This window comes from Budorcas taxicolor, chromosome 3 (assembly GCF_023091745.1).
Source record: "Budorcas taxicolor isolate Tak-1 chromosome 3, Takin1.1, whole genome shotgun sequence".
In the NCBI taxonomy this organism is placed as follows: Eukaryota; Metazoa; Chordata; class Mammalia; order Artiodactyla; family Bovidae; genus Budorcas; species Budorcas taxicolor.
In genome coordinates, this window is record NC_068912.1 from 62,644,836 (window position 1) to 62,661,083 (window position 16,248).

Here is a 16,248-nt window from a genome sequence, read left to right on the forward strand (position 1 = left end):
CTTTGCAACCCCATGGACTATAGCCCACCAAGCTCCTCTGTTCATGGAATTCTCTAGGCATAATACTGGAGTGAATTGCCTTTCCCTTCACTGGGGGACTTCCTGACCCAGGGATCTAACCCAGGTTTCCTGCATTGCAGGCAGATTCTTAACTGTCTGAGCCACCAACCTACTTGTTTTGCATCTTGGTACTGCCAATGTTTCCCTTGATGCTCCCCAAACTGTCCTTCAATTTTACCCGCTTTGACTCTGTTGGTTCTAGTTATGACAAATGGGCTAAAACAAGTGATAACAATACCTATAAAGTATACAACAAAAATTAACAGAAATTATTTTGCATCCTTTAGACATCATTAATGGACTTCTCAGGTGGCTTAATGGTAAAGAATCCACAGGAGATGTGGGTTCAAACCCTGGGTTGGGAAGATCCCCTGGAGAAGAAAATGCTAATCTACTCTGGTATTCTTGCCTGGAGAATTCTATGGATGGAGGAGCCTGGCAAGCTATAGTCCAGGGGGTCACAAAAGAGTCAGACACTGACTTACTGACTAAACAACAACAAGGACACAGACATCATTAACATTCCTTGTATTTTAATTGCCCCATTTCTACTTCTTATAAATTAATGAAAATGCTTCCAGGCTACTGATAAAATTTAGTCCGGGTGAAAGGGCTGCCCTAAGGATGGAGTAGGTAAGTACCCCTTCCCCAGTTTCTGTGAGGGATGGTCACTCACAGCTCAAAGCTGCCTGTCTTCTGAGAAGAGAAGTTGCTTTCCTTGGAATATTCCCACTGGGGCAGTCAGCAGCCAGTGGTTAACAGATACAAAAGCAGAATAAAAGGTCGGGCTTCCAGGCCCCTTGTTCCGAGAATGTATTGAACTCTGGTGCTCCAGAGCTTCCCTTGGGATGAGGCTCTCATAGTTTTCAGCTGAACACACAGCTTTGCTTAACTTCTTCCCTTGCCCTCTTCAGACTCCTCCCTTCCACTTCTCCTAAGAGAACTCCCTCAATAAATCAAGTCTATAAGAATCTTTTTCTTAGGTTCTGTTTTTAGGAAACTCAGACCAAGATGGATGATTCTGGAAGTGGTCCGAGGGAGCAGAGTCTAAGATGAGATGTTAGAATTAGATAGCAATGTGGCCCTTGTGTCACTGGTGGTAGGTAGACTATTGGCATGTTGCATTCTGTAGCAGTGTGATTGTTAGTATCAGAGGTCAGCAAACTATGACCTGTGGGCCAAAATCAGTTCTTTGCTTTTTGTAAATAAATTTTTACTGGAGCACATTCATTTATGCATTGTGAGACAGAACTGAGCATTTGAGACAGATACTACATGACCTGAAAAGCCTTGAATACTTTCTCTTAGGTCCATTCCAGAAAATGTTTGCCAACTCTAGGTTAAAAATTTCATCCATGGTGGTAAAATGGGTTGACATACTGGTAGAATGCAATGCCATAACTAGTGCAATATCTCTAGCTTTGGGAGATATGGGGAAATTGGAACTATAAGAACTATGGATTTGGGTGAATCTTATTAAGTATCATTGATCACTGAAGAGAGAAAAAGAATGCTCTATTAGCTACTACTGCTGTGTAACAAATGATCACAAATTTAGCGGTCCAAACAACACATATTTATTATCTCCCTTTTGCTATAAGTTAGAAGTTCAGGGATGTCTTACTGGGTCCTCTGCTATGGGATCAATAAATTACTGTAATCAAGGTTTCATCCAGGGATGGGGTCTCACGTGAAGGTTTGACTGGGAAAGTAACCACTTTCAAGCTCATGTGATTTTTGATGGGCTTCAGTTCCTTGTGACCAACTTGCTTCAGGCCATCCTCAGTTCCTTGCTACATGGGCCTCTCCAAAATGGCAGATTAATTAATCAAAGCCAGAAAGAGAGAGATTCTGCTATCAAGAATGAAGTAAAAACCTTATGTAGTCTAATCACAGAATGACATCTCATCACTTTTGCTATATTCTGCTGGTTAAAAGCAAGTCCAAAGGCAGGCTCATACTCGAGGAAGTGGATGATACCGTGGTGTAAATGCTGGGAGGCATGGCTCACTGGGAGCCTTCTAAGAGCCTATCTACCACCCAGGCACAAATCTATTATTCAGAACTTAAAGAAAACTGTGGGAGTCAGAAAATTAGCAGCATTTAAAGAGACACTCATGTCTCGTAGCTAGAGGGCAAACAGATTTGAAGATCACTCTCACATCATAATTGTAAAAGTGGCAGAACATTAAAGAAAGCTAAATTCTCAGCGTAGGCAAGTCTCTTAGGCCAAAGTCAAGACCCTGAAAGAAAAGGAGTAGGATCCTGAGGCCTGAGATTAGGCATATCTGTGTAGTTGAGAGCCTTAAATCTGTACATTCTCTCAAATACTTTTGGCTTGCAGCAGTGGCTAGTAAGCCCCATCTTTCTTAAGAAGAAAACCTCATTCTTGAAAACTATAAAGAAGCCTCAAATGAGGCAGGTTCATTTCAAGACAGTTCTCGGGTCTGTACTTTCCGTTATGGACATCAGACTGATAATTTGGGCTGCATTTGGCATATCCTAACTAGGAGAGTAATGGCCTTTCCAGAGAGGAGATGAGTTTATATACGGAGTGCCAGGTGTTGGCTGATATGCACACCAAAGAGTATGCCTGAGAGTGAACCTAGAGTATCCTGGATCAAGGTGGCAGAATATTAAGCTATATGGACTGCTTGCCAACAAGGGATTGCTCTGTTGTGACAGAATTTAACACGTGAGCAAGGCCCTGGGTAAACGGTCTAATATGAGGCTGGGATAGATCTGATTGCTCAGAAAAAGTGATGGACCACATGAAATTAAGTAGCAATTCCAACACTCTAGCAATAGATTGTGGAGGAAGGAAAAAACAGATAGAAAATGGGAACACAGAAATGGGTTGATTAAGTAACACTGAAGGACCCGTTCTTGTCTATATGCCTCAGCGGGGTTGGAAGAACGTTCTGTTTATTAACAGAAGGAAGAATGTGTTGTTAAGGAGGATTCCAACAGTGCAGAAGCAGAGCTTTTCTTAGGCCAGGGATAGTAGGAGACCCTGTTAGGACTGTGGTCCACTCTAGCAAGGGAGATGGTTGAATTCCAGATTAGCAGAGCCTACAGGGCAGCATTTAATTGTCAGAAGCAAAGCGGGTGCAATCACCATAAAGGGAAGTTAGGTTGGAATGGCTCTCTTGCAGGTGGGATGGAGGCTGTTCTTAAGTATCTATGGCAATGTCTACCTTGTATAAGGGCAAGACAGATGGGCAGCCAACAAATGTATTGCTTAATACATAATCAAAATATAAGCAAACATTGAGGTTGGATAACTGACTGGAAAATCTTAAATCTCCTGCTCTCTTTTCAGATCTGAATCAGTTCTGAGCCAGAACTCATTGACTGAAGGAGATGCCTTGGCCCCAAGAGAAAGGAAATGCAACATTAAAGCAATTGTGATTCTTTAGGCCTTCCCCAAAAGGACGAGAGCTATTTACTCAGAAAACTGTACACTAGGGAAAAGGGAATACTTGGGTCATTCTGGGACTTTGAGATGCAAAGTATGATTTGGTGCTAATAGCACCATCATGGGCTTTCTACTAGAGTGGCTATTTATACTTTTCAGGAAGTAAATGAAGGAGTCCTGACCCTGGTTTATTTCATGGTGGGTCCACATACTTACCCAGTGGTCATTTATATACTTAGTTCTTGAATGTGCAATCGGATATATTATAAGTTGGTAGAATTCTATCATTGATTGGCTATCATAAAATATGAGCAAAAGTCAAGTAGACCTCCTTGAAATTATCTCCTCTGCCAAGTTAGTGCATCAAAATCAATGATCATATCCTGAGGAGAGTTGTACAGAGTAGTACCATTCTCACAGATTTAAAAGATATAGGGATTATGATCTCCATCATGTGTGTGTGAGTGCTCAGTCATGTCCAGCTCTTTGCAATCCCACAGACTGTAGCCCGTCAGGCTCCTCTGTTCATGGGATTTTTCAGGCAAGAATACTGGAATAGGTTGCCATTTCCTTTTCCAGGGATCTTCCTGACCCAGAGATTGAACCTGCATCTCCTGTGTCTCCTGCATTGTAGGTGGATTCTTTACCTGCTGAGCCATCAGGGAAGCCTGATCTCCATCATATCCTCATGTAGTTCACCAGTCTAGATGATACATAAACTAATAGGTGGTTAGGATGGATGACAATGGACTACTGTTAGTTTAACCAAGGTGTAGTTTCAATAGCTGTGGCTATGCTGTGTGTAATAGATGCACTAGGGCAAATTACCTGGATACAAAATTTTGGTTATTATTCTGGCAAATATATTATTTTCAATACCCATTGACAAGGAGGATTGAAAGCAATTTACATTCATATGGATGAATGACAGCAGCAATATTCTTTACTTAGTGTTACGTTAATTCTCCACCTCAGGCAAAATATAGTCTGAAGGGACAGAGTCTATCTGGATATTCTGCAGAATATTGTACTTGTGCACTCTATGGATTACATCATGTTGACTGGACCAAGGCACTCACTTTACGGCAAAGAAAATATGTAGTGGGCATATTACCATAGCTTTCACTGGCTCTGCTACACTCTGACACAACTAAGGCACCAGCTTCGAGATGATGATCTGTGAGGATGGGTACCATTTGTTCAGGGAATTGTATTCATTGTAACCATGGATATATTGTGCTCTGTCCTGATTAGGTAGAATACATGAGTGTAGCCATCAATTGGTGAACATAAGACAGACACTTTTTACTGTCACTTTGAGTGATCCATCCTTGTAACTTTAGGTTTTGTGAGTTTAGAGATCCTGGGTCCAATGAAGGGAAACTTCCACCAGGGGAAACTTCAAGAGTCTCAGTAAACTTAAAGCTATTGTCATATTACCTTGGGACTCCTTGTATCAGTAGACTTGCTGTTGTTTAGTTACTAAGTCATGTCCAACTCTTGTGACCGCATGGACTGTACCTTTGCAGGCTCCTCTGTCCATGGGATTTCCCAGACGAGAACACTGGAGTGGGTTGCCATTTCCTTCTCCAGGGACATGGGGATCTTCCCAGCTCAGGGACTGAACCTGTGTCTCCTGCATTGGCAGGTGAATTCTTTACCACTGAGCCACTCGGAAAGCCCAATAATAGACTAGTTGGCACAAAAATGTTACTATGTTGGTAGGAAAACTGATGTTATTATCAGCGAAGGGGGAGCAATAATGCCACATGTCAGAGACAGGGAGCAATATGTTTGCCATTCAGATGATCTTTGGGGTATATTTTGGAATTATCATGCCTTGTTTATCTGTAATGGGCAAGTACAGCAACCATACCCTGATTAGGGCAGGTAACCAGGTATTTGACACCTTAGAGAAGCTAATTTGATTTACCCCCTCATTTCCCCCGAGCAATCTACTTAGACCTGCAGAAGTATTAGGCCATAAGGAGGAGCATCTAGAAGGGTGATGAAGGAGGGAGATGGTGACTATGTTATGGCCTTGGGACAAGCTGCAGCAGGAGAAGCTGTAGCTTGTTCTGCTATCCATTCTCTTACACATTAGTCTGGAAAACACTGTACTGTACTAAATCCTATGCCATCCAGAATGCTGAAGCAGCTGTGCCTGGGAAGAGAGAACCTAAGAAAGAAGCAAGTGGGTCTGAGCAGCATAGGGGCTGGACTGCTGTGCTGCTGGCATTTCTCCTACCCACTGGCTGCTGTGAGTCTTTGGCTGGTCAGAGCTCATGGCTGCACCCTTCCCAAAGATTTGTCCTCCATTGAATAGCGCCAACTCAGCTGAAAATTACTCTCCCTGGGAATAAGAGGTGTTAATCCTATGGTACAATTTCTGTTCAATACTTCTTCAAGGCACCAGACTAAACTAAAGCTAGTTTCCATCCAAGGCTATGTCCTTCTTGGCTATCTTCTTCTGCCTATTTTGCTTTTTTTTGCCCTCTTTTTCCTAAGAGCATTCCCTTAATAAATCATTTTCAGAAGAATTTCAATCCTGGGCTCTACTTCTAGGAATTCTAACTTAAGATGCCATCTTCTACTGTTAACTATACTGGAGAAATCTTTTATCCACCTGTATCACTCTGACCCAGACGTAATAGTATGCACATGAAAAGTTGAATAGACTAAGGTTTGCAATTTTAAAAAAAAATCCTAAAATCTCTCCTCAATTTATCACTATGGCAAAGGCTTTTATGCATTTTCAGTTCTCAACTTCACTATAACTGATGACCATGATCCTATTCTTGTTACTCTCCAAACCTTCCTCTCTACTGATGTCAACTATTTTTTAAAAAATAATTTATTGATTGATTTTTGGCTGAGTGGGTCTTCATTGCTGAGTGGGCTTTTCTCTAGTTGTGGCAGCAGGGGCTATTCTCTAGCGGCAGTGCACAGGCTCCAGGGCACGTGGGCTTCCGTAGTTGCTGCACGTGGATTCAGTAGTTGCGGCTCGCAGGCTCTAGAGCACAGGCTCAGTAGTTGCGGCACGTGGGCTTCGTTGCTCAGCAGCACATGGGATATTCCCGGATCAGGGATCAAATCCATGTCTACTGCATTGGCAGGCAGATTCTTTTAGCATGAAGCCACCAGGGAAGTCCTTCAACTACTTTTTAAAACATTATGATCATGTTACTACCTTGCTTACACATTTTGGTGACTTTCCACCATATCCTGGATAAAGTCTTGACTATCTACCATAACATACAAGGCTTTGTTTATTGGCCAGCAACTTGGAAATGAATTCTCATAGGCTCTTCCCCTTATATACAGCCTGCGCACCATGTGCTACAGTCAGACTCAACTACTTATTCCATGAGTAAGACTTGCTCTGGTTTGAATCCATGCTATTTCTTCTGCTTTGGATTGCCTCTTTTCCTCTTCTGCTGGAATGTATCTGCTTATACTTATACTTTACAGCTTATTTATCAACTTCTCTGTGAAACTGTTATTGACCAACCTAGCACTTCTTTCCAAATTCCAGGAAGAATTAATAACTTCCTTCTTTTTACTCTTCTATGCCTGTGTTATGATACTTGTCATATTTTTGTTTTGTGATTGTTTATTAACATGTCTATCTCCCTCACACAAATTTGAATTTTTCAAGGGTCATGTGATTTGTTTTTGTATCTGTAATAGTTATCACATGGCTTAGCATTGTATTCTTAAAATATTTATATATTTTTTTAATAAAAATAAAAATATGTACACATTTGTAAAGAGAATGCTATGCTAGGCCATGTGATAATTATTATCACATGTGTATATGTATAACTAAATGAAGAGATTGGCTTGCTTTTAGATAGCCTCTCAGCCTGACAAGTTGACCTGTTCTAGCTCCTGCCTTTAATCCTTTGGAGATTTGGAAACCAAAGGAAGTCTTCGGACAACTGTTTGTTCACCTAAATCAAATGGCTGTCCACACACCTTCGGTCCATCATTGCATGAATCTATATAACTTTACTTCCCATGCCTTACACAAGTGATTTGTAACAAATGGGGCAAAGAAATAAATGGCCAAGTGGCAATAACAAGCCTGAAATTTAGCTAGGAAACCTAAATGCAAGCCTACATTTTGTCTCTCCTTGAAAGTGAATGACAAAGGAGAACAAAAGAAAACTGCTTTACAAGTAGCCAGCTCCCACCTCCTTTTTAACTTGTCTGCATTGTAGTCAGTCTGGAGGTCAGTTTAACTGGCAGTGTTTCCGATTTACCTAGACATTCAAGTAAGCAGAAGTAATGCTAAGTCTTCAGCTTTTCTAATAATATTATTTCTCTATATTTTGAGGAGGTTAGAATGTCGATGTAGCCTTAAGAAGTTCAAATAACTTTGCTTGAAAAAAGTCCCCAGCATATTATTAGAAATTGTATTAGATCTTAGAATAATTCTAAAGGTAAAAACGATAATAAAAGATACTTCATTATAGGAAACTCAATGGTTAATGTGGCATAAAGCCTGGTTATGAGAATCTGACCTGATAATTTCCCTCTTTTCCTCCAGCTACATTCTCAGCTTCAGCTCCTCTAGCTCCCTCTGACTTCAAAGGAAACTCTGCATGAAGAAGGAGGGTACACAATAGAAGAATTGATCCGATTATCCTCCTGTTTGGAAATGAGTAAAGATTATAGATATGTCTTCTTCTTTCTGTGCTTTGGACTACACAACACCAATTACCTCAAGCAAAACCCCCTACCCAGGCTAAGGCATAGGTTTGGATTATACCAAAATTGCATAAAACTGGAAACAAGATATTAATAATAATCCATAATAGGGTGACATAATGTAATACACATTTATTTTCATTGGCTTTAGCTGGTACAACAAAAAAAGCAAATTAGTTTAGAGATTTAAATTTTATATTTATTATACCCTGACCTTTCTTGCTCTTCCCTCACCACTTTATATTATGAATGAGGTAATTAAAAAGAGTCTACTTCTCTCCTGTTCTACTATAGCACATATTTGCCCCTCTAAATGTGTTTGTGTGCTTGTGAATATGTATGTGTGTGTGTATTGATTATTTTAACCAATGTTTGAAAATGAATTTGGAATGCTAAAGTCAAAGGAATGAATTAGTCTGACTTGGTAATTAAAAGACCATGCATGAAGTATTACCCAGGAACCACCACTAGATTTTTCATTCTCAACCTGAAATGAAACGGCAAGCATAATAATCTCACATCACCTCTGAAAATTATGTCAGGAAATGTTTTCTCAAAGTCAGCTTCTGGTCAAGACTTATATCAAGTTAAATAAAATAATGCAGGATCACGGAATCCGGAAGGGCCAAAAGTTTGAACAGGAGGATTGTTAGCCCTTCTGCCTGAAATGCATAATAATACCTCCTGTTTGTATGGCAAGTGCTTACCATTACCTGAAAGCATAAGCATGTATAACTTATATGTTAGGGACTAAAAGCTTAGGTCTCACTCATCCTGTTTAGAACTATTTGCTATAGAGGTTCATCAATGCAATTTGAACTACCAAATGAAAACAACAACAGCAACAATAACAACACAATCCCCAGTGGACCAATCTACTTAAAGTTGTGTTTTACCAAGCTTCCAGAGTATTAGGGATTATCTGAACTACAAAAGAACTATGTTAACTATTGATGAATTGTATCAAGTATTGGCTTTCTCTTTCTTTACTTTGGCCACACCATGTGGCTTGTGGGATCTTAGTTCCCTGACCAGAGATTGAACCAAGGACCCATGGCAGTGAAAATGCTGAGTCCTAACCACTGGACTGCCTGGGAATTCCCTAAGTTGCTATTTACATGTGTTTAATAGAGACTCCACTTCCTTTATGAGAGTCTGTATTAGTCAACCAAAGCTGATGGCAATAGTAATAGCTGGAGGTTTGACTTCAAAATGCTTTAGTTTGAGCTGTTTTTGTTCATAAATATAGAATACTGTAGATCTATAATATGAAGGTAGTGTTGTCATTACTAAAAATAGTTTAGAAATATATCAAATGTAAAGGAGTTTTTTATGAATTGATTGATGTAGTAAGCTCCCAGCTACAGCGATTTGTCATTTTTCACCCAGCTTTCAGGCTTGACTTACCAATGCCCCAAGAAACCACAAAAGAAACTTGAACACAAACCTTTCAACCAGGTAACTCCATAGTTTATAAGTGGCAATGAATGACATTTCCTCAGGAAAATCTTGGAAATGACCAATGTTGCACATTTTATTAATCTATGTTTAACCTGAAACCTAGAGACTAGCTCCCCTCTCTTCCTGTCTTCAAAATTTCTGTTACCAACTGTACTATGTTGAAGTTTACATGACAGGCCATTTCAACACTTTTGTTTAGTTAGATGGAAGTGCATCACTTTTTAAAGAAAAGCCCTATTGCCAAAAAATATAAACAGCTCTAACTTTGATTAATATAAATATTTAAAAACCAGAACATTCTGTTACATCTTACAAAAACAATTCTGATGTAGCTGATGGGAAAGAAAAAGTGCTTTCATACATTAGACAAATTCAACAAAATGCAGCTGCAGAACAAAATTTTAAGTAAATATGAATTGTTTGTCTTTTCACAGGGCTACAGTATTTACTTAAATGGAGTTATTTTAGAACACTTTATGCTTCATTAGAAAAACAAAGTTTTTTTGTTTCATTTCTGAAGTATTTAAATTTTAAAGTCCTCTAATTAAAAAAAAACCATTAAAATTATTCCTCCTGCCCAGTTTAGGGTTTGCTAATAAGCCACTGCACAAGAGATGTGTGAAATGAATAGATGAAGAAAAATGTTGACAGCAAAAGCGAGGTCTGAAGGGTGAAGTTAGTTTATTAGGCCCTGTTTGTCACGAATGGCCCTGCAGCACGTATAAAAGCAAACCCCTCTACCTTAGAAGATTAATTCTGAAGGAGGCACTCTTGGGTCAAAGTATACATAAGCGTGTGCCTAATCTCAGAGAAATCAGGCTATTTTCTCACAGCAATTAAGCAGAGGTCTGGGGTTTCACCCACAGTGTATTTAAACACAGGATACAATTAAACCCCAAAGTATTAATATCTTTGCTCTGCAAAATTGCCCAGGAAATAGATTTTGTCCTTTTTCAAATGAAAAGCAAGGCAAATTAACAGAATAACTTGATTCTTACCTTAGTTGCTTGAAATAAAGAGTGTTGTATTTTCTTCTAATTGCAAATGTCTTATGTACATAAGGACAATTCTTACTTTACAATAAAATAAGAGGTACACGGTTCCTTACTCCTTTAATCTAAATAACAAATCTAAGAAGTTTGCAATAAAATGTATTGTTTTAAACTACAATTAAATTTCTTATCCAGGTTATGTTAAAAATCAGCTCCTTGTAAAAATCAAAGAAGTCACTATTTACCACAAACTAAATGCCACAGCTGGGAAGCTTTGCGACTTATGTAAAGAGAAAAGAAGTAAATGCAAATCTTCAGCAATCAAGTGTTCAGAGAGATTGCTTTCTGCAGAGATTATTCTTAAAAAAATTTTTTTTTTCGTATATGCATCTCAGGTCGAAATCTTATCTTCTAGAGAAAATTACTGCTAGCTTAAAACACTGCTTCAAAAATGCTAAACAACAAAAAGCTTCTATTTGCTGTGTATCAGTTCCCTATGGGCAACATTTTTCATAGTAATAAACCACTACCTTTATTCAGGTCTTAAAAATACACCCTTCTGTATTAAAAAATTTTTGTCCATATTTTTATTGTTGTTATTTCTCTTTTTTTCACATATCAGATAAATATTCTATTTTATTGTTAAACTGAGTTTTTTTTTTTTTTTTTTTTTTTTTTTGGCTTTTGGAGGGAAAAGCCATGGAGGGAAATTGCTCTTGGAATAGAAAAGGATAGAAATAAATAATGTTTCATTTATATAGCTGAATCAATAGGTATTTCATTCCTGTAAGAGTTTTTAGAAACACACTTTTGGTATATGATCCAGTGAGAAATCTTGTAACCCATGACATATGGACATGTTCTTAGAAATTAACAACACTTAAAGAATGAATCAGATGTGGGATGGCATGCATATGTGTACTAATGTTTTCTTCCCTAAAGCTCCACTGTTGCTTTTCGGAGAAGCTGAGTACTTAACCATGCTATAAATGATCTGGGCACGTTTTGATGTGTGCTGTGCTGTGTGAAGGCATGGAATCTGAATTTTAAGGATAGTTTTACTAGGACCAATGACTTTAATAGTACTTCTTGCTGACATCACTGGCAAATTGGTCTACTCTGTAACCTTTAAAAGTGCAGCATATCCCAAAATGAGTTACTTATTAAACAAGTGTTCTTTTTTTGAGTGCAACTGACCTTTAAATGATTATTTCTCAGAACTTGCAACAAAGACTCTCACCTATCACCTTTATACTTTTGATGCTACAGTGAGTAGATTCATAACCTTTTCACGACACTTAACATGCCACACAACACGGAATTATAAATGCTAATGAACACTTTCTTTTAAGGGGAAGTCTTATTTCTTTATTAAATTGTTGCAACACACAGGAGTCATGGAGAAGTATAACAATAAATCATTGTTTTGATCAATCAGCAACCATTTTAGAGAATACTTATAACTCCAAAGCACCAGAGAGTTAAGTTATTGCTAAGGAATTTCTTCTGAAGTTTTCTCCCCTCAACTTCCAAGGGATATACATGTATGTAGAGGGTTGGGAGTATGAGTTAAATAGTTGTATTTGATAGAAAAAAATATTGTCTTTAGGTTCAGGAACTTGTACAATATTTGTAGTCAATTTAAACTAAACCTACAGATAACTAGCACACTACCACTTTTTACTAAGTAGAAGGAAAGCTTTTGAAATGCCAAAAGTATTGATGGAACATACATATACTCTGTAATGTTAAAGATTTTAAGATTATGCTTTCCTCAGAAATAGACACCTTTGTAAAGATATAATAGGTATAATCGAGTCATGGTTTTCCTTAATTAAGTGAAGATGGTAATTACAAATTTATTCTTCAGGAATCAAATAAAATCTCCACAAATTTTCAAGAGCTCATGTTTTCTGGGAGCTCTCTATGAGTGTTAGGAGATCCATGTTACTTCAAGTCCCCGATGAGCTTTTGTTGAGCAGATAACCTATTTACTCCTTAACAGAGCTGCTGAATCTGTTGAAGGTCTCATTAGCCTAAATATTTTCCCTTTCACAGAGGAACAATATTCCAATTTTGAAAAATTTCTTAATCTGAAAAATTCAAGCCTTGGATCAGGGTAGCAAGGTCATATTTTACACACATTTTACTGTAACAGTAAGATATAGGTGCCTGCTCATGTTCAATAATGAACTTATTTCTTGCAAATTTGACCTTATTTATAAAATACTGTTTTAGAAAGGTGTTGGACTCTTAAAATTTTAAAATAGCAACTCTCCACCTAATAAAAGGGTATTTTTCACTTGTGTGTTCTCTCTTTCTTCTTTTCCCACATCTCTTACAAAGTGAACAAATTAGAATGAATTACAGAGAAATCTGAGAAAAGTTTCCCAAACAATGAAAAATAACTGTTTTGAAATAATGTTCACTTACAGTTTTCTTTTCGGCTCTGACTTGGTAATGTTTTGCAAAGCATGAGGGGCAGCCACAAAGCTTCATCTGAGAAATCAAACTTAATGTCCTTTGGAATCATTGGGCTCTAAAAGAAAAGAATAGCAGAGATATGACTGATTTGGCTTCCTTTAATTTACAAAAAGGCAAATGAGTTATTTTATTGCCATGTAATCAAAGAAAAATACACAGACTTAAGATTAAACTGACTCATTGTCAAGACTTACAGGGTCTTATTCATTAATTATGATAGCTGCTGACAAACAACAGAAGAAAACCAACAATGCTAGATAAAATAACCATCAAGGGTTTCTATGTCTGGAAACTATTTAAATTCTTGAAATTGAATATTTATGATGAGTGATGCTCCTCTCATGTATACCATATTCTTGCCCGTTCTCAGCTCTGACTGCATTCAGAAACCCTAGATGCCCCTATCCTTTTTTCGCACCCACTTTTCTCTTGGCTTCGTCACAGCCTTCTCTGCTAACATCATGTGTACTAGAGAAGTGAACACCCGGTGTCACTGGCAGATTCTCACGTGCCCCCTCATCTTGTGATACTCATTTCCGTCCTAAAAAAATAGTTCAGCTTCAATATCCTTCCTGCCCTTTCACAGGCAGCCCCCGTGAAAGAGTTGTGAAGTTTGCTTTGCACTTATCAATAAAATGTAAACCAGCATGGGCTGACCTCCTTGGGGTTAGTGAACCCACATTGTCTTTGAGCACAGACAACACTTTGGCCACAGATGTGACTGGTTAACTGTACAAGCAAGGAGGATAAATCCACATAACAATACTTCATTCACCAAGGAAATCTGCAGTGGATTACAGCTTCTCTATGGTTAAGTCTGGTCTTAATTTACTGCTTTTATTCAGTTTTCAACCACAAACGAGCCCCTTATGAGGCATTCACTGTGCAGAATTGACAACTCTTTTTATCTACTTGAAAAATATTTTTGGATAATAATTTATGGTTACAAAATATTTTAAGCAGTTTGAACAGTTATATTCTTTCAGTGTTTAATGAGGCAGTATCCCCTATAAAAGTGGAATGCCAGGCAATTTGGTGATTTTACATATAGTATTTACAACAACAGAGCAATTTGGCCATATAGAAACACAAATCACACACACAAAGAAACTCTACATATTTCATAGAAATTTTTTAAATACATTTTTGAAAACTTTTAAATTGTATCTCAGGAGAAAATCAGCATCTAGAACAGCATCTAAAGGCCATAAATATATGTGAAAAAATGATTTTGGCAAGCACTGTATTTTATTTATGGATTATTATATTTAAAATAGCTTATTTTGAACCTCCTTCAGAAGGAAAAATATAAAACAGCAGGGAGGGTTCATACACTATTTATATTACATGAAACCAAAATGTGTGGGTAGGTTTGTACTCTTTTACCATCAAACTTATTTTTTTAATCTATGTCCTGAATTAATGCTGTCTTTTAAAAAAATTCATCTGAAGGTGCTCATTATTATTGGGCATACAGTGTTTTTGAAAACTGATTGCTAGTAACCGGAACTACTGTGAAAATCTCAAGTGGGCTGAAACTATCATATACCTTTAATAAGTGGGATGTGCCTGTATCACAGTTTGTCATTTAAATGCTTATCTTCTAGTATTGCCAATCAGTGACATTTATATCTGGAAATGGGACTTATGTAAATGGAATGCATTTTATAAATGAAGACAATAGAAGCAGTGTGGTTGATGTTCTTAGAGATGAGTTACTTTTGCATTGCTTTAGATTAATTTAAACCATGGGTACACAAAGCTTTATAACTTTCCTCTTGGCAGAATTTGAGCATTTAGACTATTTGATACTAAGGGATTTTTCCCATTGCAGGATGAACTCCATGAATATAAACAAAGCAAAACATTTGACCGAGGTACTTGCCGTGTTTTGCTCATTAGTAGCTACACTGTCTTGAGCAGGGAATGAGTGCTTAGGGAAAAGCAGTCTTGGCAATAACAAAAAAGGACATTGCTTTTACAAGGAATAACAATTTATGGTTTCCTAAAACATCTCTCCTCAAGTGCCAGATGTAAATCATATTTAAAAAAAACCCAAATTATGTGTGTGCTTCAGAAGGGAAAACTACATAAATGTGCAATAGAAAAATAATGAACTGTGTCACTTTGGTTAGTTAAGCAATTATTGCTTCTTTGTAGACTCAAATGCTATTTGGTTTTTTCATCATAAAACAGGTGGGGCTTGTTTTTTTGTTTATTGTTGTTGGTTTGTAATTTTGCTTAGAATAATTCTTCATGTTATTGTTCTTGTTATTTTAAATTTGTTATGTCCTGCCTCTGGTCTGATACTTAGGTTTCATTACTTTCCTAGATGTTCTAATGAAGGTGTAAAAGGAAAGGTTAGAAAGATCATAAATTAGACAACAGAAGCATCAGATTCAAGTGCCACTTAACATAATCCTCAAATCATTCATATTAGAATAGTTTCATTAAAATATTACAGCTACCTTCTGTTGTTTATGGCAAACATATTAACATACAGATAAGTGCAACTTTGTCATAGAATATAGAAGTTTGGAATTATGACAGCAGCAATGAACTAACCTCGTTAGTACGGGCAAAATACTTTCTAATCACCAGCTGTGAGTCAACTAGCATAAGATTTCAGGGAAGATTTGGTGCATTCTCTGCAGTCCACTTGGCACACAGACCCCTAATATTCCTACGTCATTTACATTATATCCTCAGTGCCCGGATGCTGGTCTCATTTCTCCTTCCTCTTCCTGCCAAGCATTATATGTGAAGAGTGGGAGGGTCATTTAACAATGAATTTCCCCATTGTATAACCATTACAAAGCTATCCAGGCTAAATAACTTGTTGTTTTTTAAGTCACTGCAATTTCAAGGTTTTAATGGTCCTTAAAATATAATACCCTATGTCATTTATTTCCTGAAGTGAAAGCTAGTGCCAACCTTTGGAATTCATGTAAAACAAGTGGTTCAATATGTTTTGAAGAGAGAATGAAAACGATAAGCAATTAATCTACACTAAATGCTTTCCTAATGGCTTGCGCCTTTTCTTACTGATTTTTGTAATATGGATTTATTCAAAAGAAAAATCAAAGAAAACATACATCCAAAATCTTTCTATAGTGCCTT